The sequence below is a fragment of the Lacerta agilis genome, chromosome 1, assembly GCF_009819535.1.
Source record: "Lacerta agilis isolate rLacAgi1 chromosome 1, rLacAgi1.pri, whole genome shotgun sequence".
Classification (NCBI taxonomy): domain Eukaryota; kingdom Metazoa; phylum Chordata; class Lepidosauria; order Squamata; family Lacertidae; genus Lacerta; species Lacerta agilis.
Window position 1 is genome coordinate 52,697,923 of NC_046312.1, and position 16,571 is coordinate 52,714,493.

General features: G+C 41.9%; 1 protein-coding gene across 5 annotated transcripts in view; it reads left to right on the forward strand.

Annotated features, from left to right (window-relative positions):
• LRRC4C (leucine rich repeat containing 4C) overlaps window positions 1–16,571 on the forward strand; it is a 593,943-nt gene that overhangs the window by 573,800 nt on the left and 3,572 nt on the right. The window lies entirely within an intron of this gene.

Consider the following 16,571-nt stretch of genomic DNA (forward strand, 5'->3'; position numbering starts at 1 on the left):
AGATGGGCAAAGAGGGCCCTTATGGTAATTCCACTCCCTCAGAGGCTCAGGAGGAGACAGGTGACCTGGGAGATGGTATTCTCTGTGGCTGTGGCGTTTGCCTTTCTAGGGGATACACAGGAGAAGGAGTAAGAAAGGGGTTAAGTGGCTGGCCCTAGGCTGTCCAATAAACAGAGGGGGGGAGGAGCTAGGGGCAGCTGAAGGAGTCAGTTAGAGTTAGAGAGCGGAGAGTTAAGGGGAGTTGATGAAGAGCAGTTGATCGAGGGAGTTGGTTGGTGGGTGGTTGTTGATTGAGAGGGTTGGTGGTGAGGTATAGTGGTGAGCGTAGGCAGGGTTGTAACCATTATCATAAGTTGTTGGAGTTTTTAAATAAACACTTATTATTTTGTTTAAAATTGCACCCTGACTGTGAAAGTTATTACCAGGGAGGGGATCCTGGTTGGTGGCAGCAAAGCGTCGTGGTGGCACAGGGATCAATAGTCCGTCAAACGACCGGGGACCCTGTGTGATCGCCACAAAACTGGCGGCAGCGACGGGATAAGATTAATACGCCGGCAGGAGACATCAATAAGCCCGTGGAGGGATATTGAGATTGTTGTGCCTGTTCACCACAAAATTGGCAGAAGCAGCTGGGGTTAAACAATACACCTGGAGGGGGAAGGGTAAATCTGTGAAGTGATAACCTAGCCTGGGGTGTAGTTGTGGTTACCCAAGGACGCTGCAAGGCTAAGATAACAAAAGGAGAAAAGAGAGCTCACAAATCTGTTCTGGCAGGGGGTTTTGACTTGGGGTCCGAGGAAGTAAGCTTAACGGGTAGAGAGAAGACCCATAGCAGAACTTTGAGACCCGAGTCTGGAGAAACCTAGCCAGGGGGAACAGTGCTGAGAGGAGATTTCTCTTATTTTGTTAATTTAACTGTCAATCCTCAATCACACAATATGCCACCTAAAAAGACAAAGAACCCTGTGAGGGAACCAGCTCAAGATAGCTCTGAAGGGGAGGAAAATGGGAATCCTCTGAGGGAAGAGCAGAGCTTAGAAGATGAAACTAATATTGTACCTGAGGCGAGACAGCCACAAGTTTCTATAGAATTAGAAAAGTGGAAACTAGAACAACAATATAAATTTGAATTAGAAAAAGTTAAGGCTGAACAAGAATTAGAAAAAGAAAGAATTCGAGCTGAGAGGGAAAGTGAGAGCGAAAGAATGCAATTTCAGTTGGAAATGAAGAAACTAGAATTAGCAGCAATGGAGAATCAAAATAATAGTAATAACGCCAGTAGTCAAACAACAGGGAAGGTAGATTTAAAGCGATTCCCTGAGTTCAAGGAGAAAGATAGCCCAGAGGCTTTTCTGATATCATTTGAGAGAGCCTGTAAAGATTTCCAAGTGAAGGATGAGGAGAAAATGGTGATCTTAAGGGCTAGAATTAGTGGGGTACTGGCAGAAATATACGCCCAAATGACAGAAGAACAGTCAACAGACTTTGAGATGTTTAAACAATTAATTTATACGAGGTTTGGAATTACCTCAGAACAACTAAGAAAAAAATTCAGGAGTGTGACAAAGTTGAGAGAAGAAACGTATGCTCAGTTGGGGGCAAAAATTACAAATTACCTCAAAAAATGGTTAGAGCAGGAGGGTGCGGATTCAATTCAAAAAATCAGAGAGGTTATTGCGTTGGAGCAATTTTATGCCACCATAACTGGGGAGCTGAAATATCTTGTAAAGGAAAGAAGTCCTAAAACCATCCAGGAGGCAGCAACCCTAGCTGACCAAATTAATGAAATTAGGGACCATGGATTTGATAGTCCAAAATTTGGCGGGAAATTGTGGGGGAACCCCAGAAACCAATTTCAATATGCTAAAGGAAGCTCTTCTCCGGCAATGAAAAAGGGAAACATACCACAGTCAAAAAGCCCAAGTGACGTGGGCCAAACTAACACCCATACCTCTGAGGTAAAAGAAAATAAATCTAATTATACTGGGGGAAGAGATATGAGGTGCTGGTCGTGCAATAAACTGGGCCACAGAAGCTTTGAATGTAAGACTGGTGAACAAGTTAAATCTGGGAGCACAAACACTCAAAAACACTCTTATTGTATCCACTCAGTAGGGCAGGGTGAGGCTAAGCAGGTTGCCACGGAAACCGAAGCTTTAGCTAGGCCTGAGACAGAGGAGATTCCTGAGGCCTCAGTAATACACTGTTACTTGATTAAACAGAATGATTTGCTCTTGAGAAAGTCAGGAGAAAATATTTGGATTGAAAACAAAAAATATCTAGGGTTAAAAGATACCGGATCCCAAATCACAATTGTTCATCCTGAGATAATCAATCCTGAGAGAATAATTCCAGGAAAAACTATAGAATTAAAAGGAATCGCCAAGGAGCCAGTTAGACTCCAAATGGCTGAGGTAAACATTAAGTTACATGACTGGAGTGGAAAGTGGCAAGTGGCCATTTCAGAGGAAATCCCCACTGCGGTGCTTATCGGTTGGGATCTCCTGGAGCATGTACAGAGTGCGTTTGTTATTACCCGCTCCAAGGGGGGCCAACTGTCAACTGATACTGAGGGAAGCGAAACAGTTGCCAATGAGGGCAGGACTCAAAGTCCTCAAGTTGAAACTTTGAGTGAGCCAGGCTTCCTAATACCTTTTAAAACTACTCAAAAGACTAATTTCTCTCAGGAACAAAAGAATGACATAGGACTAAACAGCTGTTTTGAGGCAGCAAAATCTACTGTTCCATTAACCCCTGATTGCCCAGAGAGGTTCTGCCTAGAGGAGGGGCTGTTATATCGTGAAGCCCTTAGCACACCTTATAAAGGGGGAGGAGGAAACCGCAGACAACTAGTGGTTCCTCACATGTACAGAGAAGAAATCATAAAACAAGCCCATAATAGTATTTTTGGGGCACATATGGGGATAACTCGGACCAAACGAAGAGTGGCACAAAATTTCTATTGGCCAGGAATGGGGAAGCAAATTAGAATGTATTGCCAAGCCTGTGACATTTGCCAGAGGCGGGGATCAGGTCAGGACAAAACCAAGGCAAAACTGTGTCCTTTACCTGTAATCTCCACACCATTCCAGCGGTTAGGTCTTGATCTTCTGGGACCCTTGCCGCGGGCAACTAAACGGGGAAGTAAATACATTTTAACGATCATAGATTTTGCAACTAGGTATCCTGAAGCGATAGCCTTAAGAAATATAGAAACTGAAACGGTAGCGGATGCACTAATTAACTATATGAGTCGCTTAGGATTCGCTAGTGAGTTGGTGACGGATCTAGGCCCATCTTTTACATCTAGGCTCATGAAACGGCTGTGGGAAGTGTGTGGCATCACCCACATAACTTCTAGCCGTTATCATCCGGAGACTAACGGATTAGTTGAAAAATTTAATGGGACATTGATGAGAATGATCAAAGCATATGTAGCAGAGAACCCAAACGATTGGGACTGTAAACTACAACCTCTGCTATATGCTTACCGTGATATTCCCCAAGAAAGCACTGGGTACAGTCCCTTTGAACTCTTGCTAGGGCGCAAAGTAAACGGGCCTTTAGATCTCCTCCGAAGGAATTGGGAGGTTCACCGAGAGAATGACCCAGAGTCAGTGGTGGAGTATTTATATAACCTTCAGAACACCCTACGGCGGTCTTTAGAATTAGCTGGGGAAAATCTTAAAAATGCCCAGTTAAAGCAGAAGACCTGGTACGATAAAAAGGCCAGAGAAAGAACTTTTAAACCGGGAGATGAAGTATTATTGCTACGACCCATAAAAGGGAATAAATTGCAACTAGCCTGGGAGGGACCATATCAAATTGTGGCCAAAATAAATGATGTAAACTACCTTATCCAGCAGGGGGATGAGGGGCGCAAGGTAGTTCACGTAAACATGATTAAGCCTTACCAGAGAACCGAGAGCTGGGCTCTCTATGCTATCCGGGATGACCCAGAGGAAGCAGAAATACCATGCTGGGAGGGGAGAGGGGAGCAAGAATGTAACATACAAGAAGTTAAGCTAGCCCCTACCTTAACCCACTCACAGCAGGAAGAAATAAGAAGCATCCTACAAAAATTTAAAATGATTTTCAGTAACACTCCAGGACTAGCAAAAGGGGTAGTCCATCACATTGACACCGGAGAGGCTAAGCCCATAGCAGTAACCCCTTATAGGATTACCGGGGAGTACGTGGCGAGAATTCGTAAGGAAGTTCAAGAAATGCTGAGAGCAGGACTGATAGTCCCCTCAGAGAGTCCCTGGGCAGCCCCAGTTGTACTTTTAGACAAGCCTGATGGCTCTGTCAGATTTTGCATTGATTATAGAAAATTAAACCATGTCACTAAAGCGGACGCCTACCCAATGCCCCGTTTAGATGACCTTATTGAGTCTATAAGCCGATGTCACTTCATTACATGCCTAGACTTAACAAAGGGTTATTATCAGGTACAAATGAACCCAGGGGACCAAGAAAAGACAGCTTTTAGAAGTCCCCTAGGGCTATATGAATTTACAGTCATGCCTTTTGGACTAAAAAACGCCCCAGCAACTTTCCAGAGGTTAGTGAACAAAATCCTGCAGGGTTTAAGCGAGTTCACAGTTGCTTATCTCGACGACATTGCCATCTATAGCCAAACCTGGGTTGAGCATAAAGAACATCTAGAGACAGTATTGCAACGGATTAAGATGGCAGGCCTGACAATTAAAGCTAGCAAATGTCAGATTGGGGGCTCTGCAATTAAATACCTCGGACACATGGTGGGTGGAGGAAAGATAAAACCTGTAGAAACCCAAGTAGAGGCAATCTCAAACTGGCCGACCCCCACGTCTAAGAAAAAAGTCAGAGCTTTCCTAGGCCTAGCTGGGTACTATCGTAAATTTATTCCACGATTCAGCGAGTTGGCCGCCCCATTATCGGACCTAACTCGGAAAAAGGAACCAGATAGTATCAAATGGACAGCTGTCTGCCAGCAGGCGTTTGATGCCCTAAAAAGTGCCTTGATGACTGGACCCATCCTCGTCGCACCCAACTACGACCTGGAGTTCACCATCTACACGGATGCGTCCAATGCCGGGATCGGGGCCGTGTTGTGCCAACCGGGAGAAGGAGACGACCTGCATCCCATCATGTATATAAGCAAAAAACTGTTGCCACGAGAAAAACATCTTTCTACAATAGAGAAGGAATGCTTTGCCATCGTCTGGGCGCTGCAAAAGTTAAAGCCATATATTTGGGGTCGAAAATTTACACTATGCACTGACCATTCCCCCTTGCTATGGTTAAGGACGATGAAAAACAACAGCAAACTAATGAGGTGGGCCCTTTTATTGCAAGATTATAATTTCACCATCAAGAACGTGAAAGGGACCCTAAATGTAGTAGCCGATGCGTTGTCCCGGAGTCCAGATGGAAAGGGTTAACCACGATCCACGAACATCCTCTTTTGTAAATAAGCTCGTTATGTGAATGTCTAATGTGGTACATGCTTTGGTCATATATTACAGTTACTGATAAATATACTGATTTATTTGAAATAGGTACGTAAGTATAAAAATGTCTGATGTCAAGTGTTTTAGGCAGTTTGATCAGGAGTATAACTCTGTCCAGTTATCCCTCCTGAATCAAACTTATTTAAGGGGGGAGGTATGTGGCGTTTGCCTTTCTAGGGGATACACAGGAGAAGGAGTAAGAAAGGGGTTAAGTGGCTGGCCCTAGGCTGTCCAATAAACAGAGGGGGGGAGGAGCTAGGGGCAGCTGAAGGAGTCAGTTAGAGTTAGAGAGCGGAGAGTTAAGGGGAGTTGATGAAGAGCAGTTGATCGAGGGAGTTGGTTGGTGGGTGGTTGTTGATTGAGAGGGTTGGTGGTGAGGTATAGTGGTGAGCGTAGGCAGGGTTGTAACCATTATCATAAGTTGTTGGAGTTTTTAAATAAACACTTATTATTTTGTTTAAAATTGCACCCTGACTGTGAAAGTTATTACCAGGGAGGGGATCCTGGTTGGTGGCAGCAAAGCGTCGTGGTGGCACAGGGATCAATAGTCCGTCAAACGACCGGGGACCCTGTGTGATCGCCACAGTGGCAGCCCCTAAGTTGTGGCCCTCCCTCCCTACAGAGGTGTGTCTGGCATCTTCATTATAAATTTTTTAGCAAATGCTGAAGAGAACCTCTCTACCCTGACCTAGCATTCACCCTAGTTTTTGTGATTTTTTTTGAGATATGATTCTTAAGTGTTCACTTTTAAACAAACCCTGAGACCTTAGAGCGAAGGGCAGGTAATAATTTATAACAACAACAACAACAACAACAACAACAACAACAGATACTTTTGGAAGTGTTCCTGTGCTCCACTCATGTCCCCCCTTCTTATGAGACTATTGTTGCTCAAGCTGTGGGGGAAACTCTGCTCTGCTATGAAGTCAGCATAAACAGTGATTGTGGAGGACTATCTGGGGCTACCCCGGGAAAGGTGGCTCACACTTAATGAAAGAGACTTGAAGAAGTGTGCAAAGAGAGGGTATACCTGTATAGAGGTATACGTTCTATACAGGGACTAGTTCTAGATAGAGTTGCTAAATTGGTAGTAAGAGTAGTATTCGAATGTCAAGTGAGAATGCAGGATAAATAATGGCTCAAAAGAATGGGGATATGCAGATTTCCCCCCATAGGAGTATGCAATTGGAGACTGCCTGGAAGGGTGTTCAAGCAGCAGCCAGAGAAATGCAGCTCCCCAGCCAAGGCAGAATCTGATTTATTGGGAGAACGCACAGATGCCCCCCTTCTTTCCTGCTACCCACACATTTCTTGTACTTTCTGGCTTTGCTCACTTGCTCAGTCTCATCCCAGCTGCAGCAGCATTAGCCAGTTTCTGGTGCATAAGAACACAACAACAGCCCTGCTGGATCAGCTCAGTGACCCATCCAGTCCAACATCCTCTGCTCACAATGGCTAACCATATGCCTGTAAGCAGGACTGGAGTGCAACAGTGCTCTCCCTTTCTGTGGTTTCCAGCCACTGATATTCAGAAGCCTCTGATCATCAATGAAGAGTACAGCCATTGTGGCTAGTAGCCTTTGACAGCTTTAACCTGTAACCTGGAGAGAGTCTCCTCCTGTGAGCTGAGAAGTGGCCTCATGTATGTTCTGCAAGACTCCACACGCAACCTGGCACACATGACAGACTCTAGTCCGCTTGCATATGCTTCCCTGGGAGTAGGTTTAATTCAATGAAATAGGGCTAGTGTGGAGCTGTGTGCATTTTTAGACTGATAACTTATTACAAGCTAACCACTGAGCACATTGAGACTTGCTTTTGATTTTTGAGTAAATGTAGAACATGTGTAGATGATCCCTTTGTTCAGAAAATGCTGAAAAAGCACCTAGTTGTTCTGATCTTTGACACCAGATACATATTTAGGACCAACCCTATTTTTCTGCAAATTGTTTTAGCTGGCCTTAATATTGTATTTTTATAGCATTGTAAGCAGTCTTGGAACCTCGCAGTGAATGTCAGATATGAAAATGAAGATGATGATAAAAATAAATAGTGCAAATGCATGGACACTGATTGAGTTACTTCGCAGTGATAGGACTTTTTACATGTCCATGGACACTTTCTCTGTGATATGGTGTGTGTGTGTGTGTGTGTGTGTGTGTGTGTGTGTGTGTGTGTGTAGCCCTGCCCACTTTAGGGATGTGGCCCCAGATGACATGCCAGGGGGGTATTGCCGCCCTCTGCCTGAAATCTTTCCCTCTCCTGCTATGAAGGTTTCTCATCATCTGAGTGCAGAAAATGAACTTTAGACTCATGAGTTCAAAGCTTTGGGGGCTTCACTGAAGTTATGTTGTATATATATTTTTAGCTCAGCATTGATTTCTCAACAGCATACTCTTAAAACAACCCTTTTGACCCACCTCTGTTACTTAAGTATCTTAGTTAGAAATCAAATTCAGTTACGGTAACTTTCACAACTCCTTAAATATTCAAGACTGGCTGCACGTGAAGAGCCAACACAAAGGGGTCGTTTTAAACTGCACTCCTAGATGAATAAGCTATTTGTCAAGTAACATAGACACAGTGTATTGTGTTGAGTAAAATGCCATATTAGGGCTGGAGAGTCCAGAACTCAAGCATCCATTCAGCAATGAAACCCACTGGGGCAGTCACTATATCTGACTATCCTGCCTCATAAGAATTTGTTAAAATAAAATGGGGGAACCATATATGCTGCTGTTTTGAGCTGCTTGTAGAAAAGGCATAAGTGAACAAAAATACCCAGTCATATCTGAAAACCTTTACTATTTGGGAGCCTAGGCCAAATCAGTCCCATGCAGGATGCTTTCTCACCAGCCTAGAAGCAAAAGAACAAAAGGAAGGGACTAACTCCTGGAGCCTTAATGACATGGAGTAATTTGGTTCAAATGTTTCCCACTGCGACCCTAGGTCTGTTCTGCCAGAAGATAGGCTGTTGTCAGTCTAGAATTGCTGGCCCTCAAAGGAGCACTCTTTCCAAGTACAAAGGAACACTATGTGAATTACTTTGGACCATTTAATCAAAATAACAGAGTGCCCTCATAAGGTACTAAGGGAAGCGACAATGACAAAAATTACAGCTATTACAGAAATGAAGTTCTACTGTGAAAGGAAACAAAATGGCCATTTACTAATTGACTTTGAAGGCAGAAGTGGGAGGGGTTTCAGGGTTGCCACTCACAGATGCTACATGGTGATTCCTTGGATGCTGAGAAAGGGAAGGGAGGGGGGTGCTGCAGTGTGAACTGAAATGCTGAAGAGCTTTAACTTTATTTCCTCCTGCTTTGTCAGAACATAGGTGAGGACAGCAAGATCCTTAGTGCTGTCTGTATTTTGGTAAATCCAAATCCATTGTTGATTTCCTCAACCATGCCAGGGCTTTACCAGAAGGAGAGATTACACTGAGAAACTAGTTGAGTTCATAGATCAAAAACTAGTTATAGCCCTGGATGACTAAAGTCTTTTGTTCTTGCTTAACAGTAGACTGGTTCTATGCTTTAGGTGGACTTTAAAGAACTTCTTGTAAAGGGCATCCAAAATAGCAGCATTCTCCATTGCCAGTCAAAAGGCTTTGATTAAATTAGGAACTGGAGTAAGATTGAGCACAAACGGTTTTAGGAAGTTCCACGCTATTGTCCATTTTAATAGAGGATTTGGCAGGAAACTTTCCAGTTCACATTGTCCTGGTTTGCAAGATCCTTGCCAACCAACCTTTCAGAAAAAAACAGCATCTTGAGCCAAGGTGTTCATGATGGGACTCACAAATGGTGACAGAATAATGCTCTCCAGCAACACTAACTATTTGTGGAGTTAGATGGCTGTGTTTATGTGCTACCTCATGTGTATGTGTTTAAACCTTTCTGAATATTGGTTTAATGAATAAAACAAAAAACAAATTCAGAATTAGACATTGCTTCTTATTTATATGTACTTAATTTAATGCTTGTGTGAGGTACTTTGATAGTACTTTTGAGGGCTGATTCAGTGAGATATGGTAGATAATAGATAGATGGATACATACACTGTCATCATTTACTTTTTTCAGAATACAGTCAATGGATAGAGAGACAGAGAGGTAGATGAGATAGCATACCTATTTGTTTATGCTATTTTTTATGCTATTTTTATTTTTCTCAGATTCAAACGAACCTGCAAACAATATGTTGATAATTGTTTACAAAGCAAATCTGTATCTGAAGCTCCCTTTAATTACAGAGGTGTTGCTATTTAATCATTACCAGTTGAAATCTTTCTTGGCATGAAACCACTGCATTCAGAATACACTGATGCGATTTTGATATATATTCTCTTCAGTGAGCACACATAGTTTATAAACTTGGTGGTCTGAATATTTACGAGGTTTCTGTTTCCTGAGTTACTTTGGATTTTTCTTTGATTAGCTGTTTAGCTGTCTGGTCTTCCTTTATTTCCCTCTTGTTTGTTCCTTATGATGTAGTCCTTGAGAATAAGGAAACTCAAAAACAGCAGAAAGCCTTCAGAAGATCAATTTCCCTTCAGGAGTTACTGAAGTGAGGCTTAGATAGCTCAAAGATTAACAATCCATTAGAAAACCTTGTGTCATTAAACCACTGATTTGTATCTTAAAGTGGTCAGTAGAAACTCTTGATTTAAACTCAAGTTAGAAACTCTCGATTTAAAGTAACTTGGCTAGATTGTTATGAGTTGGAATGATAGATAATTTATCAGAGGTCAAACTCTAAGGGATTGTCCCATGCCTAGAAAGCATGAGTCCAAGCAGTGTTGTTCCACTTGACCCACGCTTTCTAGACATGGGTATGAGCTGTTTTCCCCTTGTCTTGCTCATTTCCCAGGAAAACCCACTTTTTAGCTTTAAATCAGAACAAACAGCAGTCCGTGGAAAACCCGATTGCCATCTACGCTGGCTGAGTACTAAAGAGCAGATTTCCTCCAAAGGAAGCAACAGCAAAAGAAGTGTGGATAAGCCATAAATAGTATTCAGTTAGCAAATAACTTTTTCAATTAACATGTTCTGTTAAAGGCATTCCGTGTACACTCAAACTCCAAAATGCTGGGAGGGGAGAATATTTATTTTAGTTTGGTTTAGTTTAGTTTTGAATTTATAAATGACTCTACATTCAGAGATTACCCAAGTGGTGTACAGAAATAGAATAAAATGCAGATCATAAAAGAGTGTTAATACCGAAACTTCTAGAACTCTTTTGACGCAACTCTGTCTGATGATTATACATGTATTCTCATTTCCCTTTAGGGAAGTGTATAAGTTAGTAGACCTTAGCACAACCTAAATACATATACATTTCCCCATTTTTATGTTCGACCTTCTTGAAAGTATTGTTATATCTTCTGTTATAAATATTCTTATAACTGGAATAAAGAGTGCTATAGCTTCTTCAGTGAAGGTCCTCACCATTCTGCATTCCTCGCTTACTATAGTGTTAGATAAATAAGCATCTTTGGTAGTTACAAAAGTGAATGCCATATCAGTACAGTAATTAGTTTACAACATGCTAACTACTTGAAACTCCTGGGGCCAGATGCAACTAACCCATCCTGCAAGAAGAAGCCCTCATAATGACTTCTGCAAGTGTGATGGGGATTACCTCTCCTCTTCCTCCCCCATGACTCCCACAAATCCACTCTGGGAAATCCACTCTATGTGGGAAGAGAAGAAGGGAAATTAGTGCATCAGGCACGAGGATAGGTCAGTGGAAGCATAACAGTCTCCTTACTGCTATGTTGAATTCCATCATTGCCTGGCAGCCAAGCGTTACTCATATTGTGGAACCCATTCATTTAAAGACGCCCCCAATTCACTAGGAAAACAAGTATCCTCTGCATCATCCATAATTCCCCCCACAATCTTGTATCCAATCTTGATATGATATGTCTTATCATTTTGACGGGGCTGTTGTTCAGTAATGTACTTTACATGTCAAGAGTTGAACCTGAGACCTTTTACATGTAAAGTACATTACTGAACAACAGCCCCGTCAAAATGATAAGATGCATCATATCAAGATTGCTAGTTTCCAGCTCTGATATGAACTGTAGCAAGCTGGGTTTGGTTACATTATTGTTTTTATGGAAACAATATAGAATAATTGAGAGAGGACTTTGGTCCCATGTTTCCTTTATCTGCTTTATCACTAGCTAATGTGATTCATTATTCAAGCAGAGTCCTTTAGGGGAAAAGAGTAGGCAAGACAAAACAAAAAGACAAATGAGCAACATTCTTTTTAGTTGCTTCTCTGCTAGTCTTTCAAAATAAAAGTTGTGCAACACAAATGTATGTGTGTGTTTTTGTGTTTACTTGGAAATAGGTCCATTCTGTTAAAGCGGGGTGTTTACAACTGTAGCCTTAATGTGTCATTCTATGTCAAAATCTGCTATACAACCATAGCTTTCCTACTCTTCCCAGCACCTAACTATACGTGATGTTAATTGTGTCACTTGCAATCACATTATTAGTTTTTCTGTAGTTAATTTTGGCATGGAGCTCAACTTAGGGAAGCTTTTAATGTTTAATAGACTGTTGTATTTTAATATTCTGTTGGAAGCTGCCTGGAGTGGCTGGGGAATAAATTATTATTATTATTATTATTATTATTATTATTATTATTATTATTATTATTATTAAATTGCAGTGTGTGAGGAGGCTAGACCTTTCTTTCCCCTCTTGCAATTTTGATGAACATTTATGTGCTGCAGACACAGAAAAGACAAAAAACTGTGGTTGACAATAATGAGAAGTTTCCCCCTTAAACCTAACTGCAGCATGGGCAGGGGTGATTTTCATCAAGATCATGAGAGAGGAGGGAAGTGTTAAATCTCTACCTCCATGCCTAAAAAAACAACAACACTCCCTTCTTTCCCCAGGGACACAACAACACACCATGTATGTGTGCCCCAGCAAGCATGACTATGGGCTCAGAACAGTTATCATGATTTCAGCAACCTTGCCGGGGAAGGGGGGAATGCTACTGCAGCCATGAAAATTGGTGTTGAGTATGTACATGTTAATGGTGACATCAAAGCAAAGAACACATTGAACAAAAACACTTTGCACAGAGACACTTGATAATGTTCAGTGTTCCGGTCTACCTAAGGAGATTCTGGACTCTCCTTCCTTGGAGGTTTTTAAGCAGATGGTCATTTGTCATGGGTGCTTTAGTTGGGATTTCTGCATTGCAGGGGGTTGGACTAGATAAGTATGGCCATCCAGACAGTTTCTGGGGTTTAGCAAGCACAACCTTTATCTCAGTTCAAGTGTTGCAAATTAAGAAATAGTTCACTTATCTCAGTTTTGCTCAGAGAGGCACTCTGATTTGGAGCCTGGCTACTACTTTGTAGTAGGTATGGAAGGAAAGTTTAATTCATTTAAAGGCCATTCTACCTAATTTGCACTTCCTGAAATATTATGAGGACTGAAACACAGCAATCCTTCAGAATTCATACTTCTCTGAATTTTGCAATGCAGCTCTTCAGCCAAAGCATATACTGGGATAAATATTGCATAAAAAAAACATATATTGATGGAAATGCATTAATACTATGAATGTGTATATTGGGGGAAATGTATTAAAATGTGTATAATAGGAAAAATTTGCACACAGACACAAAAAGAATTTTAATAACGTCTGAGGAACTTAAGACCAAAAATGTGGGATAATAAGAGAACCAAAGTAAACAGTTTCACCATCTTTCCTCTGTAGATATGACTGCAGCTGAGAAATTGGAATGAGCTGCTTGGGTTTTAGAAAGATCATATGAAATATTCATGTTTAATTATTAGCGGTTGAACCTAGGATGGGTTTGGACCCCGGTAAGGATGTTCCTTTTTTATATGAGTATGATACAGTATTACAGGTCAGACCAATGGTCCATCTTCCTCAGAATTGTCTAGGGGCAGTGGTTTACAAGTTTGCAGATTAGAGTCTTTCTCATCCCTGCCTGGAGACACTAGTGTTTGAACCTGATAACTTTTTCATACAAAGTGCTGCAGTCTCTCCCCCAAGGCATGGTATAAAAGTTAACAGAGAATGGACATATATCTGGTGGGTACAGCAGGTACCTTTATTAATAATTTGCATATGCATGTTCAACATTTGGTGGCTTGCTTGCAACAGATCAAAAACCACAACTCATTTTCCAGATCTCCTAATACCCTTTTTCAAATAGTAGTTTTCAATAGTAGCGGTTCAAATATTTAGCATAAATGATCAAGGGATTACTATTGAATGATTACCTATAAAGTGTCATGCATTTACAGGTGAACCAGATATTAGATTGGTGTCATGGTCAGAAACAGCTCTCACATAACCCTGTAATGATTGATGATGATGATGATGATGATAATAATAATAATAATAATAATAATAATAATAATAATAATAATAATAATAATAAATTTATTATTTCTACCCTGCTCATCTGGCTGGGCCTCCAAAGCCACTCTGGGCGGCTTCCAACAGAAGGTTAAAAATACAATAAAACATCAGTCATTAGAAACTTCCCTAAACAGGGCTGCCTTCAGATGTCTTCTAAATGTCATATAGTTGTTTATTTCTTTGACATCTGATGGAAGGGTGTTCCACAGGGCAGGCAGCACTACCGAGAAGGCCCTCTGCCTGGTTCCCTGTAACTTCGCTTCTCACAGTGAGGGAACCACCAGAAGGCCCTCGGCGCTGGACCTCAGTGTCCAAGTTGAATAATGGGGGTGGAGACGCTCCTTCAGGTATACTGGACCGAGACCATTTAGAGCTTTAAAGGTCAGCACCAACACTTTGAATTGTGCTCAGAAACGTATTGGGAGCCAATGTAGGTCTTTCAAAACCAGTGTTATGTGGTCTTGGCGGCCGCTCCCAGTCACCAGTCTAGCTGCCGCATTCTGGATTAGTTCTAGTTTCTGGGTCACCTTCAAAGGCAGCCCCACGTAGAGCACGTTGCAGTAGTCCAAGCGGGAGATAACTAGAGCATGCACCACTCTGGCGAGACAGTATGTAGGCAGGTAGGGTCTCAGCTTGCGTTCCAGATGGAGCTGGTAGACAGCTGCCCTGGACACAGAATTGATCTGCACCTCCATGGACAGCTGTGAGTCCAAAATGACTCCCAGGGTGCGCACCTGCTCCTTCAGGGGCACAGTTGCCCCATTTAGGATCAGGGAGTCCCCCCCCCCGCCCGCCCGCCCTCTGTTCCCCTGTATTAAAAATACAGTTGGGTGAAAACAAATTGAAATAAGTTTATTGATGATTAAACCTGTGCTTTAAAACAAAATAATAAACAGGGAGTACATCAGCAGACACTAAGAGAGTGTTCCTGAACACACATACCAGAACACATATGCAATATTCCTGGGACAGTGTCGAATCTGTGGGACTTAAATTTCAGTGGCTAACCCCTCCCCCACTCCCGCCTCTTGCCTTCCATTCTACCTCATAGTTGTGGGATGCCCTGTGTCACCCCCGAGGCTCTGCATCTGGGTCGGTCGTGCACCCCTAAACCCACCTCTGCCTGGGAGTAAACCCTATTGGACACTGAGAGCTGATTCTCATGTAACACTAAGCCAAACCATGGCTTGGTGTGAACACACAAACCTGAGGCTTCCTGCAGAGGAGATAGCAACTGCTGCTGCTGTACTGTTGTGGATTAAGGTTTGTCTTACTCAGAACAAACCATGAGTGGTAAACCCAGGGGCAAACCTTGGTTTGCTGAAGCAATATAAACCATAAGGCTGGGTTTGGGCAATACACTGAACCAAATTAAAACTTAACTCACAGAAGCAGAGGCAGATGGCCATTCTCTCCTCTCTGGGGGCCTGCACTCTCTGGGGGCCTGCAGGAGCATTTGTACAAAGCCATAGTTTGGCTCTGCAAACCAGCTCATTGCAAACATGTGTAGGACTGCAGTGTCAGAAATGGCAAAACACACCAGATTCATTTCAATCAGGTGTCCTAGCACCTGCTGAGATTTCTTCTTTCTGCTCTTTTCTCTTGCTCTTTGGTGCTGCTTTCCGTTTTTTCATTCTAACCCCGTGCTTTTAACCTCTAGTCTCTAAGGAAACGTATGGAACACAGTCTTCACAGTGCTGCACAAAAGCTTTAATAGTTTTCTGTTACTGCAAGAAGCTAGTGTCAAACATGCATAAGTAAATTCATAAATATATATTATCTGATTATAAAAATCACCTTTTACTAAATAGACTACTATGTGAATAATAATATATTTTCACCCTGTTTTTCAAAGTATACCATTTCCACCTCCACCTCCTTACTACAAAATGAAACAATTTGAAGCTTAAAATGGAAAACCTTTGGCTGATAGTATTTTTGTTCAACTAAATGCATGTATTATGCATCTGTGTGCTTTGGGTTATAAATGTGCTTGGCGCTTGCTGTAATTTATAAGACTTCACTTTTGGCTGATTTATAGGAAATTTCATTAATCTCTACAGCACAGGGACCTTGCAGTGAGTAGCAGATTGAAAATGAAGCCAGGGCTGGGTTTTTTAGAAGCTACCACAAATGAATCAGCACTGAGAGACTTTGAATAGTAATGATCATTTGCAGAGTCGAAAGGTCTTTTTTCACTTACACTAAGATCCGAAAGAAACATTTTTGGAGGTAACACTGAAATTGCTAACCCTCCAGCTATGGGAGATATATATTTTTTCCCTGTCGTTTAAATAGCCATTCTTTATTCCTGTGTTCAGCACACATTTACTAATGAGACTTTCTCTGCTGCTATGTCCAAATATGAGGATAGTGGAGAGTGTATCAGGAAATCAGATGAGTCTGCTTAATGGTGGGAGAGAGCTGGTGCTCAGCTCAGCAGTTCACAGAAACTCCTTTTTATCTGCTTTCCTGAAAGAAGCAAATAATAAGCATTTGGTGAGCATTTCTATTCAAGTAGTAAAAGCTTTACTTGCACCATTCCTCAGTTCTATGTTGTGTACACCATGGCGACTTCTCCTTTAGGGGAAATAGCACAAGAAGCAAAGGCAACAGGAGTCTGCAGATTTGACTGTGTCATATAGAC